The sequence below is a fragment of the Vombatus ursinus genome, unplaced genomic scaffold, assembly GCF_900497805.2.
Source record: "Vombatus ursinus unplaced genomic scaffold, bare-nosed wombat genome assembly UNPS02014785.1, whole genome shotgun sequence".
Lineage (NCBI taxonomy): Eukaryota > Metazoa > Chordata > Mammalia > Diprotodontia > Vombatidae > Vombatus > Vombatus ursinus.
In genome coordinates this window covers 14,775,982-14,792,000 of record NW_020954563.1, presented here as the reverse complement: position 1 = coordinate 14,792,000, position 16,019 = coordinate 14,775,982, and the positions used below count along the sequence as shown (strand labels likewise).

General features: G+C 39.9%; 1 protein-coding gene across 4 annotated transcripts in view; it reads right to left on the bottom strand.

Annotated features, from left to right (window-relative positions):
* Positions 1–16,019, bottom strand: part of UIMC1 (ubiquitin interaction motif containing 1) — a 136,152-nt gene that overhangs the window by 110,397 nt on the left and 9,736 nt on the right. For 3 of the 4 annotated variants that reach the window (XM_027867151.1, XM_027867153.1, XM_027867154.1), the window contains exons 1-2: positions 1,532–1,684; positions 247–295 (exon numbers count right to left, since the gene is read on the bottom strand). The gene's annotated coding sequence lies outside the window, so the exon portion shown is untranslated. Of the gene's footprint in view, positions 1–246; positions 296–1,531; positions 1,685–16,019 lie in introns of those variants that run through there. The other variant, XM_027867152.1, reaches the window with a different exon arrangement.

Here is a 16,019-nt window from a genome sequence, read left to right as displayed (position 1 = left end):
CACACACACACACACACACACACACACACACACACACACACACACACGGAGAGTTTAGGGCTGGATTTCCACCAAAACTTCCATTTGCAACCACAACCTGCTACCCCCTTCGTGGTCAATTCCTTCGAGGGCAGCAGAAAGTAATTTCTACTAGCTTTCAATTTATCTGACCTAGCCCAGTATCAGAACACTCACTGACTTTTGAGTGAAAGGACCTGTGTTTGAACACAAGCTCTGCTCACTTACCTGAGTGGTTTGGGCAAGTAACTTGACCGTTCTAAACCCGTTTTCTATTCTAAAAGAAAGAAAGAAAGAAAGAAAATTAATCTATAAAGTCTCTTCCAGTTCTAAATCCTATGGTTCTATGAAAGCAAAAATTAATCTACAATCAATCAATTAACATTTATTAAGCACCCACTATGTGTCAAGCATTGTGCTAAGCAATGGGGCAAAACTGCTCTCATGTTCTAAGGAGTTCACTCTACCTTACCCACAGAGGTGCTGGGTTCACCTGGGAAAGTAGAAGATTTAAGATCCTGCCAAAGGAGTTAATAGAAAAAAAAAAAACAAGAGTTACAATACTTGAGTGTCCAACCCAAAGGCCTCTGAAACCCCAGGAAAAACTTTATATTTCATTTTTAGTCACTCATAAAACAAGTCACTGATACCATAAAAACTTGAAAGATATGCATCCAATGTACATGGTGAACCTAAGAAGCAAGAAAATAATAGGTCTGCCAAAAAAGAGAAGGCGTAGAAAGCAGGGGAAGAAGAGTGCAGATAGAATGGAAGGGAAGACATAAATAGTACAAATGACAGAGTACAACAGGAAGGAGATGAACTAGAAGTTAAGGTATGATCCATCTCTGGAGGAGAGAAAAAACAAAGGGAAAACAGATATGGTGTGATAGCGCCCTAAAAAGTTTAAGAACACTTTCTGTAAGGAGATCTAAGAATCACTTCTTATACACAAACCAACTTAGACGGGAGAATGAAGAAATGGGAAAGGAGGTCCTAGAGATAAGAAAGGTGAAATAATTATAGATGAGAGCTGGACAAGACTTCATTAATCACATAAAGTCCACCCCTCTCCTTTTCCAATTGAGGAAACCAAGACTATGGAGGTTAAATGACTTACCCAAAGTTACACAGGTAAACTGTGGAAGAGGCAGAATTCAAACTCAGGTCTTCTACTGCCTTTAAAACAGATATTCCTTACTCTGTACCCGATGTAAAAGAACAGGGAAAGAGAAATGAGAATGGAAGGAAAGAAAGGGATGAGATGCGGGGGTTGGGGGGGGAGGGTAATAAACAGTGGTGAAGAAAGAGGCGGAGGTGTTAAGGCGAGGAGATGAGGGTCCTGGGGAATAAGATCCTGACACCGGCATCCAAGTGAGAGACAAACCAGGGGCTGGGGCGGGGCCGAGGAGGGGCCGAGGCTGGGTAGAAGGCTAGGCTGCTGAGGCGCCCGTCAGAAGGGAAACAGCAAGCGGCCCTCGGGAATGGCAGAAGCCGGGCGGCGGTTACTCACCAGCTTAAACCCGAAGCGACCCTGGCCCTTGCTCTGGTGACCTCGCAGGGATAAGCTGAGAACGGCTGGGGCTCCGGCGGCCCTGCGCTCCGGGAGTCACTACACGGCCCAGTGTAACCGCCAAGCCCGACGGAACCCTAGAGCAGAGCACTCCGGGAGGGAGGACCCAGGCGCAGCTCCGAGCGCAGGCGCAGGAACGGCCGACTAAACCAACTCTCTAAAGGAGGAGGGGAGGCCATGGGAGACACCACGTCAAAGGGGATGGAAAGGGGAAGACTCCAGCAGGGAGGAGAGTTAAATCAAGTCAAGGTGTCTGCCTTCAAGACACCAACAGCCTATTGGAGGAATCAGAACTTCTAAGCAAATCTGTACATTACGAGCCAAAATGTGATAAAAGTACGAGGGAGATATTACTCTAGGTTTTCTAGGTACACTCGGCATCTCTCCTCCCCGCTAGACTCCAGGTGGCGAAAAACCCGGATTCTTTCTGTTTACAAGCCTAGCATCGAGACATAGTGCACACAGCGGAGACTGAGCATTTGTTGCATAACTGTTACAAAGTGCTATGAAGTTAACCGATATACCCCAAGGAAGCCATTGATAAGAATAAAGTCCCCAAGTATACCAAATATTTATAGCAGCACTTTTTTGTGATAGCAGAGAAATGCAAGCAAAGCAAATGCCCCTTGGCTGGGGAATGGCTAAACAAATGTACGTGAACGGAAGGGGCTGTAAGGGTGCTGTAAGAAATGGTATGTGGTCCAGAGAAAGAACTATGGAGTTTGAATGCAGATCGAAGCATACTATTTGCTTTTTTTTTCTTCTGTTTTGTTTTGTTTCTTCTTTCTTGTGTTTCCTCCTATTGGTTCTAATTCTTCTTTACAACATGACTAATATGAAAATATGTTTAATAGGAATGTATATGTAGAGCCTATATCAGATTGCATGCCGTCTTAGGAAGGGAAGCTAGGAGGGAGAGAGAGAAAATTTAAAACTCAAAAGCTTATGGAAATGATTGCTGAAAACTAAAAATAAATTAATTTAAAAAAAAGAAATGTCAGATGAATACAGAGAAGCAAGGCAAGATCTATGTGAATGGATGCAGAATTAAGTAAGCAGAGCCAAGAAAACAATATACACAGTGACTACAACAATGTAAATAGAAAGAACAATGTCACACCAAAAAAATCAGAAGTGAATTAATAAATTATAAGAATGAAGCTAGATTCCAATGAAGAAATACGATAGGATAACCCTCAACCTATCCCTTTATAGAGGTGGGAGGTCCACAGGTGTTACACCATTGCACGTTTTCAGACTTTTTCAATGTATTGATTAGTTATGTCAATTTTTTTCTCTCTAAAAAATATTCATAGCAGCTCTTTTTGTGGTGGCAAAGAATTGGAAATTAAGAGGATGCCCATCAATTGGGGAATGGCTGAGCAAGTTGTGGTATATGAATGTAATGGAATGCTTTTGTGCTATAAGAAATGATGAACAGGCTGACTTCAGAAAAACCTGGAAAGACTTGTATGGTCTGATGCTGAGTGAAGTGAGCAGAACCAAGAGAGTGTTGTACACAATAACAGGTACGTTGTGCAATGACTAATATTGATAAACTTAACCCTTCCCAGCAATACAAGGATCTAAGACATCTCCAAAGGCCTTGTGATGGAAAATGCTATCCACATCCCAAGAAAGAACTATGGAATTTGAATGCAGATCGAAGCATACAGTTTGCTATTTTTTTTTCCTCTTCAGTTGAGTTTTGTTTCCTCTTTCTGGTGGTTCCTCCTATTGGTTCTAATTCTTACTTATACCATCACTAATGTGAAAATATGTTTAATAGGAATGTATATGAATAGCCTGTATCAGATTGTGCACTGTCTTGGGGAGGGTGGTGGGGAGGAAGGGGGAGAAAAATTTTAAACTCAAAAGCATATGGAAGTGATTGCTGATAAATCAAAATAAATTAATAAAAAAAATTTTTAATTTATTTTGTAAAAAATGTTTAACAGAAGAGAAAGGATTCTACTCTATTTTAGGTCCTCATATGTTCTTATCTAACTGGTCTCTCAGTTTCTAGTCTCTTATCTCTTCCCTACATCCTTCACATACTTGCCGAACTAATCTTCCCAACACACTCCCCATTCTTTACCAAATAAAGCAGTTATTCATTCAACTAGTATTTTGGGGGGGGCCTAAGCAATGGGGTTAAATGACTTGCCCAGGGTCACACGACTAGTAAGTGTTATGTGTCTGAGGCCGGATTTGAACTCAGGTCCTCCTGAATCCAGGGCTGGTGCTCTATCCACTATACCACCGAGTTGCCCCAAATCCATTTTCTCTCTCTCTCTCTCTCTCTCTTCTTTTTTTTGCTTTTTGTTAAGTGTCAAGTGTTTGGTCTGAGGCCAGATTTGAACTCAGGGCTGGTGCTCTATCCACTGCACCACCTTGCTGCCCCCCCCATTCAACTAGTATTAAGAACCCATCATAAGCAGCAGCAGCTAGGTGGCACAGTGGATGGAGTACCTGGCTCAAAGTCAGAAAGACTCTTCTTCCTGAGTTCAAATTTAGCCTCAAATATTTACTAGCTGTGTGAACCTGGGAAAGTCACTTAACTTTGTTTGCCTCAGTTTTTTCATCTGTAAAATGAGCAGGAGATGGAAATGGCAAGCCACTCTAATATCTTTGCCAAGAAAACCCCAAAGAGGCTCCACACGTCCAAAACAACAAAACCCACACACAAAAAAAAAAAAGCTCAATCGATTTGGAGCCAAAAGAGCAGGGTTCAAATCTTAACTCTGCTACTTAACTGCATGACCATGGGCAACTCACATAATCTCTCAGTGTCCTCCTTTGTAAAATGAGGGAGTTGGACTACATAAGGTCCCTCTTAGCTCTAAATATATGGTCCTATGAGCCAGTCATAGTACCTGAGATACAATGACAAAGCAGCAACTATTTTCTTTCCCTTCAAGATTACATTCTATTGAGAGGAAACCACACACACACACACACACACACACACACACACACGCAAAGAGATTGGGCCTGGATTTAGGATTTCACTGATCCAGGTAACTCCCAGATTGAAGGAAGTCCCTCTACCAGTGCAGGATTACATCTTCTCAACAGTTTACAATCTGTAAGAGTTGCCCATGCACTGAGAAGTGAAGGAACTTGCCCAAGGTCACACAGCCAGTAAGTGTCAGACATAGAATTTGAACTCAGGTCTCTCTGGTTCCAAAGCCAGCTCTTCTATCCACTACTGTATGCCTCTGAATCTAAGTTTGTACAATACACTAACAATCAGAGCAAATAAGGAAAGTCTTGTGTGAGAGGTATTTCTTGTACTGAACCTGGAAGGAAGGTACAGATTTTAAGGGAGAACATTTTAGTCCCAGAGGATAAGGAGCACATGCAAGAAGATGGAAGGGAGGATGTACTGTACGGGGAACAGTAAACAGGCTAGGTTGACTGCAAATTAAAGTGCATGTGAAGTAATAATGAGAAATTGGTCTGGAATATAACCAGGTTGTGAAGGGTATTAAATAACTAACATTTAAAGCATTTGATGCCTGGTCTGGATTTTACCCTTCAGACAATAAAGAAGCACTGAAGCTTTAGGAGTAGGGCAGGGACAAGACTGGGCCTGATGGGGTCCAGGGATTCATGCTGGACCCCTAAAAGGAAAAAGACCATGTCTTTGAACACAACCCAGCCCCTGAACTTTCCCACACATTTCTACCTAGATACTCAATAATCCTTTTAAATGCCCTTTTACTATGGCTCCCTGACCACTTACCTCCTTTCACTGTCTGCACCTGGCCCACCCCAGGCTGCCACTCCTTAATCACATCCAGATCTTCTCACTATCTTTTCTTGTATATAAGTACCAATCTCATCCCCTTTAAATTTGGAAGATGCTCCTATTGACAACACAAAAGCAGATTTACTAGAATTCTTGTCCATCTAACTGGTGTTACAAAAAAACCTCACTAGGGGCAGTTAGGTGGCCATAGATAGAACACCGGCCCTGGAGTCAGGAGGACCCGAGTTCAAATTTGGCCTCAGACACTTGACACTAGCTGTGTGACGTTGGGCAAGTCACTTAACCCTATTGCCTAGCCAAAAAAAAACAAAAACAAAAAACCTCACTATTCTGACTAAAAAAGTCTTGAGTGGACAAATTGTTTCAAGGCAGACTCCCTGTACCCTTGCATTTTGGGGTTCCCAGCACCCCAAACCACAACAGGCCTACACTTTAGGAATATCAATATAACAGCATTGTGGAAACTGAATTGAGAGGTGAGAGACAAGAGGCAGTGAGACCAATTAGGAGGCTACTGCAGTGGTCCAGGCATAGATGAGAAAGCCTCAATTAGGGCTGCAGCTGTGCAAGTGGAGAGTGATACAAGAGATGTGGTGGGAGCAGAAGTCTCTTCCTCTATCAAAGCAGAAAGTTGCACTACAGACGGCCTCTAGGGTCCCTTCCAGCTCTTCATCTAGGATTCCATGATCTTAAAATATGGCATAACTAATCAATCCTTACAGAAAGTGGGGTGGGGGTGAGGGAGACTGGAGAGTTGAGGATGATAGCAGGTTGTGAACTTGGTGACCACAAGCATGGTGGTACCCTCAGACAGAACTAGGAAAGTTGTGGGGGAGGAGAGAATTAGGGGAAGAACAAGCAGTTCCATTTTATACCATATGATCATATCTCTAGTTTAAGTAGCGGTGGGACATCCAGTTAACAATATTTATTGTTATTGAAAAGTAGACATATCCAATATGCCATTGGTAATGAAGGCCTGGAACACAGAAGAGAGATGAAGGCTAGATATATACATTCAAAAGTCATCTGCATAGAAACAACAATTGAACTAATAATTGAATGCAATCACCGAACCCATGGCAGTTTATATGATCATCAAAAGAGGGACTATAGAGGGGAAAAAAAAAAGGGCAGCCCAGAATGTTACACTCACAAATAGGGAGGCAGGCAAAGGATGATGATACAGCAATGAAGACTGAGAAGAGGTGGTCAGACAGGAAGGAGGAGGACCTAAAAGAAGCAATGTCATAAAAACACAGAGAAGAGAAAATACCCAGGAGAAAGGCCATAATCAATGAGTCAAATCCTGCAGAGAGGTCAAAAAGGATGAAGACAAAGAAAAGGTCATTGGATTTATCAATTAAGATATCATTAAGAGTACTGTTTTAAAAAAGGAAAAGGATAAAAATCAATACAAAAGAAACACATAAGACTCCTAAAGGAGTGCCATATGGTTTAAGACACAGATATTGAGATCATTTTACAAGATGTTATGATACTTTGAGAAGTATAGACTAAGAGATAGGAAGAAAAAGACAAAACTTTGCCTATTTTTATTAAGTTACCTGACCCTTCTAAAAATTCCTTGTAATATAAAAGCTTCAGGAAGTACTTGGAAACTGATTAGCAGGCCTCTCTCCCAGAGGATAAGAATATACTGCAATGGGTTAAAACTTTATAATAGTCAGTGAGGGAGTGTCGGGAGAAAGGTAATCAGAACTACAGGTGGTCAATAGTCAACCATCCATAAGCTAAGGAGGTCAGGACACAACTATCAGGACTATTCAATCAGTGATCAGACTTAACTACGATGTATTAAGAAAAATGGGACAAACGGTTACTTGTATAGCCAGACAAAATTCACTGATAATAGTATATATGTGTTTTGTATGCAACTATAGTTATATGAACTGTTTCCTTACTGTGACTGCAGTATTGATATGCACGCTTATGTGCAATGTTTTATCTAGACTACTGATTTTCAAGTCTCTGAAATATACTATTGCTATATATACATCTTCAATGGTAGGATACATAATACAGCATATAGTGAATGTCATGTAAAAGGTATATTATACCTTGCACTGAAGCTGAGTAACTATATAGACTATATGAAGTCAGGCTGCATCTTTTTCAGACTGCAGTGTACCTTGCAAAGGGCGATACCCATTCAGATAGGAGGATCATTTTATACACTGCAAAGAATGTGAAATTTTAGTAGCTAAGGAAAGGCCAGGAAAGCAACTAAGCAGTCATCTTTAACAATGGACTTAAACTGCTTCTAGATTTTTTCCCCCAACCACTCATTTGCATGAATCAACAGGAGAGACTTAGAATTTTTATAAGTGGGGAACTTTAAACCCCTGTGCTATTTGGTGATTACTGGACAAACAGTTATTGTCTAGTTATGGCCTAACCTACAGAGATGAAGATTTAGGAAATGTACTGAGTAATTACCTTAAGTTAGGGTGAGGTTTCATCATGGGCAAATAAATGCCAGAAAAAATGGCAGAAATGAAGTCACTTAAACCCCATTTGCCTCACTTTCCTCATCTATAAAATGAGCCAGAGAAGGAAATGGCAAAGCACTCCAGTATCTTTACTAAGAAAACACCAAATAGGGTCACAAAGAGTCAAGATTAAAAAATGACTGAACAACAAAAAACCCACTCCAACTGCTTTGATGCCTTGGGGTGACAATAAGCACCTGGTGATGGGACCCAGGTTCCTAAAAAGACCATATTTTTGAAAGCAACCCAGTCCCTGAATTTTCCAATACATTTCAGCAGTCAAGATTACTGTCATCTTCACCCAAGACATCTGGCCCATCCCAGCCCACCCTGATTACTTAGCTTACTTGAAATTCCTTAATCCCATCTAGACTCTTTCTCTGTAGCCCCTGGACCACTCCAAGCTATTTACTACTCCTTAATCTTATCCAGATCTTCTCACAGTCTTTTCTTGTATATAAGTATGTCTTATCCTCATCAAATTTGCAGATTCTACCAGCTCCTATTATCAAAGCAATAGCAGATTTACTAGGAATCTAGCCCACTTCTATTGGTGTCACAATAAACCTTGCCACCTTGACTGAAAGAAGGCTTGAGTGGTCGAATTCTTTCAAGGCAGACTCATCCTGTACCCTTGCATTTTGGGGTTCCCAGCACCCCAAACCACAATACTTTTGTCTTATTTCCTAAGCTTGCCTTTAATTGACCAGGATGAGGCCCTAACAAGGATTTTTTTTAATGGCTCCTAGAGCAGACAGGATTCAAGAGCATTAAGTAGAAGCCTTGGCACAGAGAATGGTCATCTCTTCCTCACGTTCTGGGGAAAAGGAGAAGAGAATGATGGATGACTTTGAGATGTCTTGAGATATAAATTTGGTGAAAAGAGGAAGCTCAGCTTCAATTTTCTTAGTCAAATAACGGGGTGAGTCCTCTGCTGAGAGGTAGAGGGAAGAGTGGTGAATCTAGCATTAGAAAAGAAAGTCAGGAACAGATGCAGTAGGGGGTACAAAAGGGAATCAATTAAAAAAGGTTACCGTGCAGAGGTGAAGGCTCAGGTGAAATTTAATAAAATACAAACCCTTAATCTTGACATTCAAGGCTCCAGCAAGGTACCTTTCCAATCATATTTTACCCATTCTCCTTCAGATTCCCTACCTGCTAGCCAAATTAGATTATTCTCTATTTCTAGTTCTCCCATCTCCAAAACTTTTATGCCTAGTTTAGTCCCCACATTTATATGGGGGGACCTTATCCTTCTAATTGCTCTGGTTTCCACTTGAATCTGCATATTCTGGGAAACAGATACTGGGAGCTAAGGGGAAGTGACCAGCACTCCCAAAAATGCAAGAAATGTCAGTAATGGTCACACTGGGTGGAAGTCTTAAACAGAATTGTTTTGCAACACTTCTAAGGTGGAGGACAGGGGGCAACTCCAGGTGGGCTTGCAGGGATGACATTTCCTTAGCAATGTCCCACCCCTTAGAGTTTATTGTTGTGTCTTTTTAATTTCTCAGAGTAAAGGTATTCTAAACTACAATAGGAATGTGTTTTCCTTTTGGGTCACACAAAATGACAGAGATAAGAATCTTAATGGGAAATAGTCGATATTGCTAAATTTTTGGAGATTTTCCTGGAGTTCTTAATGGAAGTAAGATAACCAACTAATTTTGTGATAAATATGGACTATTTCATGCAAATAATTTTTTAAAAAATATTTTAAAATTATTACTGAGCCTGGAGGAACCTCAGCCATGGTGCAGAAGACAGAGATACTTGCTATATTAGGGCAACTTTCTAAACTATATGCACTACAATATTGGTCCTTTACCCAAGGATATGGAACCAATTCACCCAATTTTACAGATAGTTTGCACTCTACCAAACAATAGAATAATGAACTTGCAATTGTATACTATTTCAAGATTTACAAAGGAATGACCTCTTTACTTTGAGTCAGTAAAGCATTATCATCATTCTTTTACAGATTGGGAAACTAACCTGGAATCCAATGGCCAGTAAATGGCAGAGATAAAACTTATACTCTGCTCTTCCTAAGTCCAAGACCAACTCAGCTCTTTCCATTCTACTACATTTCCTTCCAGAAAAGTTGTTTCTCTGCTCCCTGCCTCAGTTTCCCCAATCTGTCTGAAGAAGCCCTTCTCTTCCTTCAACATCCAACTCAGGTGCTACTTCTACCATAAAGTATTCCTTGATCCCAACCACCACCAGCCATTTGAAAATGATCTCTCAGCTGTGTGACCCTGGGCAAGTCACTTAACCACAATTGCCTCACAAAAAAAAAGAAAGAAAGAAAATGATCTCTCCTTTATTTAAGTTTTCATAGCACTTTGTTTTTCTCTCTTTTGAATTTATTTTATTAATCAATAAGCATTTGTCAAATACCTATCATAAAGTTGGCATGGTTATCTACATACATGACATTTCCTCACTATTGGATTGTAGTAGCAGAGTCTGCAATTGTGTCTGTCTTTTTATCCTCAGGACCTAGCACAATGCCTTATACTTAGTAGACATACCATATATGTTTCTTGAATTGAATACTTTATGGCAAGGAAGTATTTGACCAAAAGTAATGATAGGATTTCAACAGGCAGACAGGAAGGAGGAACTTCAAGAAAATTACTTTTTACAAACACAGAGATAGAAAGCACACAGTCTAGGAAGGGTGAATACTACAATTTCAAGATTAGTTTGGGAAGGCCAGTACCATTGATTCCCAGAATTTCAGCTCCTCTAAGGAGTAGGGCACTGCTCAGGAACAATGTCAACACTTCAAAGCTCTAAGGATAATTTCAAAATAATCAAACTGACAAAAGACCTATTTATTAGCCAGAATTCTAATTACTGATTTACCATGAATGACCTACCTCATCACTAGCCTTTGCCTGTCTGATTAGAGTGGGGCAACTCCAAACCTCTGTTTAAGGTAAGCTCTTTGAGGGCAGGGACTACCTTTCTTTTTTTTGTATCTGTAGCCCCAGAATTTAGCATAGTGTCTGACACACAGAAGGAGCTTAATAAATGTTTATTAGTTATTGATAAACCTTGCTGTCTACAAAAGTCCTATTCCACCATCTCATCGTGGCCTGGAAATGACCCTGGATTCCCCCAAAAGGCTATGATGCCAGCCCAGCACAAGTCTTGGCAGAACCTATCACACTTAAAAGACTTCAAGTACAGGCCAGGACATCAGAGGACTGCACATCAGAGTCTAAAAGTCGATAGGTTAAGGTCAGAGAGGCTGATAACTTGAAAAGACACAAAGGAATTTTGTCAGCTACAATAACTCATAAAAACCTTCTACTAAGGTGCAGAGATGTTGTGATCTATGCCCACAGCTGTGAAATCACTATACATCTTTGAAATACATAATGTCTCTGCATAAGGCACTCTCCAAGTATTTCTTTCTACTGAGATGAAAATGGAGGGAAAGTTTCTTGGTGGATTTTCCATCATTTTTCATGACCCTATATTCCTTTAGTACGTGTAATTCCTGTTGTGGAAATGCCATCAATCAATTTACTTACACCTTTTAAGTCTTAGAGGGTTGTCTGGGACAGTAAGAAGTTAAGTGACTTGCCCATGGTCACATGACAAGTATTTCAGAGGAAACATTTGAACCCAGGTCTTCCTGATTCCAAAGCTTGCCCTATATCCACTATGCCATGCTTCCTCCATTTCCATCAATCTAGGATAGCTTAATAAATTGCCTTCTCCACTCAAAAACTTTTTTTGTCTAAGGAATTACAATACCCTCTACCCTAGAGTGTAAAATAAGTTCTTGATTCTTCACATTTTTCTAACATTCTTTTATAAGTCAACAAAAGTAGCTGGCATTAATATTCCAAATGTTATGATTAACCAGATTATAGTTTTGTCTATGCTAGTTTACACTATGGAGTGGTATCTTTCTGATTTGAATGGGGTAACTTGGGTTTCTTAATCAGCCTGGGGAAATAGGCTGGTTTTATCCACCACCTTTACAAAATCATTTCAGATGGCTAGAGGTGGATTATGTCCTAGGAAAACGTCCACATTGTCTATTTTTATCCTTTATGTTGATTCTTCTTAATTTCTATTTCAGAAGGTCCATTTTATGACCCTATTTCCAAATGTTTGGGGTGGCTTCTGTTTAATAGTGGAAAGCCTTGATGTACTGTAGCAGTGCCTTATTAGGGCATACTTAAGACTCAGTTTCCCAAAGTGAAAAGAATAAAGCCTTTTATATTGACCAATTGACAATGTAATAAGTAGGAGATTCTGAAATCCTTCCTTCTACCAATGTGGCTGCTTTCTAGCCTTTAGTAAGGGCTTTCCCCTGGGAGCACTTGTCTTCTATGGCAGTAATGCACAGTGGAATGCTTGTTAGAAGATGGCCCCCAAGTGCCCATTTATCAAGCACAGGGAAGAAACTGAAGATGGCAAATGCATGTTATTTCTAGTAGTGTCAGTCCCCAACAGGATCCTGGGTCTTGGCATTGCCTTGCATATCATATATAAGGTAGATCAAAAAATGGGTAAGAATTAAGACTATGAAAATGAATATCCAGCATGGTAGCCAGGAATCATACAATTAAAACACAAGGGACTACTTTTTTGAATACATTTCTTGGAGAACTAAAAACTATTTTGATCATCTAATTGGACTCAGGGGATATTATTTTCTAAATCCATTGCACAGTGATTTCAGCATTCCATCTTTCTGCAGTGCAAGAGAAATGCCCTTTGTGAGGTCTGTGCCTGTAACAAAAAATCTTTTATCTTCCTGTCTTTCTAGCTGAGTAATTCTAAGTGTACAGGAGTGGGTTCTCAATACTTACATGAATCTATGTGCTCATTAGTATGGCCACCCTCTCCACTTGATCAAAGCACAAGTCCTCCAAGCCTTGTCATTCTGTGTAATTCACATTGATGTTTTTCTGTAAATTATCTATAGAGAATCCACCCAACATACTGGAGACCTTACCTCTAACTTTTTTTTTCCCATTTTTAAAAAAATTTATTTTGCTATATCAGCAATCACTTCCATAAGCTTTTGAGTTTTAAATTTTTCTCCCTCTCTCTCCCCAAGATGACAGGCAATCTGATATAGGCTATACACATAAATTCCTATTAAACATATTTTCACATTAGTGGTGTTCTAAGTAAGAACTAGAACCAATAGGAGGAACCACCAGAAAGAGGAAACAAAACACAACAGAAGAAAAAAATAGCAAATAGTGTGCTTCGATCTGCATTCAAACTCCATAGTTCTTTCTTCGGATGTGGATAGCATTTTCCATCATGAGGCCTTTGGATATGTCTTAGATCCTTATATTGCAGAGAAGGGTTAAGTCTATTAATATTAGTCATCGCACAATGTGGCTGTTACTGTGTACAACATTCTCCTGATTCTGCTCACTTCACTCAGCATCGGACCATACAAATTTTTCCAGGTTTTTCTGAAGTCTGCCTGCTCATCATTTCTTATAGCACAATAGTATTCTATTACATTCATATAGCACAACTTATTCAGCCATTCCCCAATTAATGGGCATCCTCTCAGTTTCCAATTCTTTGCCACCACAACCTCTAACTCTTTTAATATGGTCCAGCTCCTCATTTACACAGTCAACTTGCTGATTGTTGGGCAAAGTTCACACGTTTACATGCTAGCCAAGTTAAAGTAGCAAGGCATCCTGAAAGAAGTGACAGGAGGCAACATAGGCCAAGCAGTCACATCACTGCCACTACATTCCCCTCAACCCTTTCCTCCTTCATAGCCATTGCTACTAAAACCCCAAAAAGAACATTCTTGCCCCCAAAGCCTTTTATAGACAAACAGTTCGACATGATAAATATATACTGTTTAGAAATAACATTAAAGAAAAAGGATTATCTGCTTTACAACTGCACCCTAAGGACCACAGGCCTTTCCATCTGACTTGCTGCTGAAACTTCCTTCCTTTAGACATTACCTCCCTGATGTCCTGGTCCCCTTTGAGAACAAAGGACAAACTACAATACAACCTATTAGAATATAAGCACCTTAAGAGCAGGGACTGTCTTTACTATTTGTATCTCTAGCAGTTAGTACAGGGGTTTGCCCATAGTAAGTGCCCAGTAAATTTTTTTTCATTCATTCACTCTTTCATTTAGAATATCAACAGTTAAACTGATTTTGTAGACTAAGAATTCTCAACAACTGTACATCTTTTTCTACCTCTTTGTCACCGTCACTATGGAAACAGAAGGAAGCTGCATAGGACCAAAGACCATTTTGTATCTTTATGTTTCATGAATCTCCAGGTCAAAAAATTAATCACTTCTGATGATAAGCATCACTACACTTAACTAGTAGACTCATTGGGCCTCAGGACTCAGAAACCCTTCACACAAGGTAGTATCTAGCAATATTTGCAATCCAATGGGACAGTTTTCAAGAATCTAAAGTAACCTTCACATCACAATGAGGCATCAGGTCTTCTGTGGAAGAGATCACTTTATGGTAATGATTAGCCTTTTTTACTAGGTCAAAATTAGGGGTCTGAGTTGACCTAGTCAGTACAAAAGTCTTCATCCTTTATATTCTTGCCAAATTAATCTTCCTTAGGCACAAATCTAATGTCATTCTTCTGCTCAAAAATTTTCAATGGTTCCCTCTTGACTACTAAATAAAGTACAAATTCCCATCTAGCATTTATGACCCTCCATAATCTAATACCACCCTACCTTTCAAGCCTTATCCCAGATTGTTCCCCTATACGTAGCCTATCCTCCACTACACTGTTCCCAGATTTCAATATATCCTATACTTTTCTCACTTCCATTCCTTTGCTCACACTTCCCTAAATGAGAAATGTCTTCCTCATTGCTAACTTGTTCAGTCATGTATGACTTCTTGTGACCCCTGCATGGGGTTTTCTTAGCAAAGGTACTGGAGTGGTTTGCCATTTCCTTCTCTAGTAGGTTAGGCAAAAAGAGGTTAAGTGACTTGCCCAGGGTCACACAGCTAGTGAATGTCTGAGGCTGGAATTGAATTCAGGTCTCCCCGACTCCAAGCCCAACATTCTATCTACTACGCCATCTAGCTTCCTCTTGTCTGCTGACTACCCACTCTTTAAATGCTACCTCCTTCAGGATCCCCAGTCCATGACATTCCAACTCCACCCCCCTGACCTCGTATTGTGCTTTGTGCAACAATTCTGATATATTTGCTGAGCAATACTTAACTGTACTTATATCATGCCCCTATTAAGTTATAATTTCCCTAAGAGCAGCAACCATATCTAAAACTTGGTCTATTCACAAAGGAAAATGTCTTCTTCAGAATAGACAAAAAATATTTCTTGAATGAAAGATTTGTGCCCTAGAAGCTGAGAGTTTAGTTTTACCTATAATTCACTAATACCTAGATCCATATAGGAGAAGCTCTGGAAAATTCAATTCAAACATTTGCCAAAGCCAGGTTTCTATAGAGCATGTTGGTACTGGGCCAGAGTCAGGGAAGTTGGGAGAATGATACACAGAGCTGAGTAAGATACAGTTCATGTCTCCAGATGTTCACAGAGTAGTCAGTCTGGTCCTATATACCAGGAATGTGAGAGATTGCCAAGTCTTAATTTAAATTCTATGTCTAAAAGATCTCTGCAATACCTACTTCCTCTCCACTCTGATGTTTATGCCCTTAATACCTCTGTCTGGACCACTATAATAGCCTCCAAAATGCAAAGGTCTTATGATGTTACTCCTCTAATTTGGAAATATACCCTCAAAGTCACTAAACTACGAATACCCTTTTATTCAAGATGTCCACTACTAGCCCTATGCCCAAAAAAGATCCAAGAGGGAAAGAAACTACATGCATAAAAATATTTATAGCAGCTTTTTTTGGGGTGGTAAAGAACTAGAAACTAAAGGACTGTTCCTTGTTTAGGGAATGGCTGAGCAAGTTATGGTATAGGAATCTGATGAAATGCTATCGTGCTAGAAGAAATAATGCTTTTGTTGAAGTGAAAGTGAAAAGAGCAGAACAATGTATAAACTAACAACAACACCATAAAGATAACTTTGAAAGAACTCTGATCAACACAATGACCAACCATGATCTGTGACCTATACTAAAGGGCAACAGTGGGTC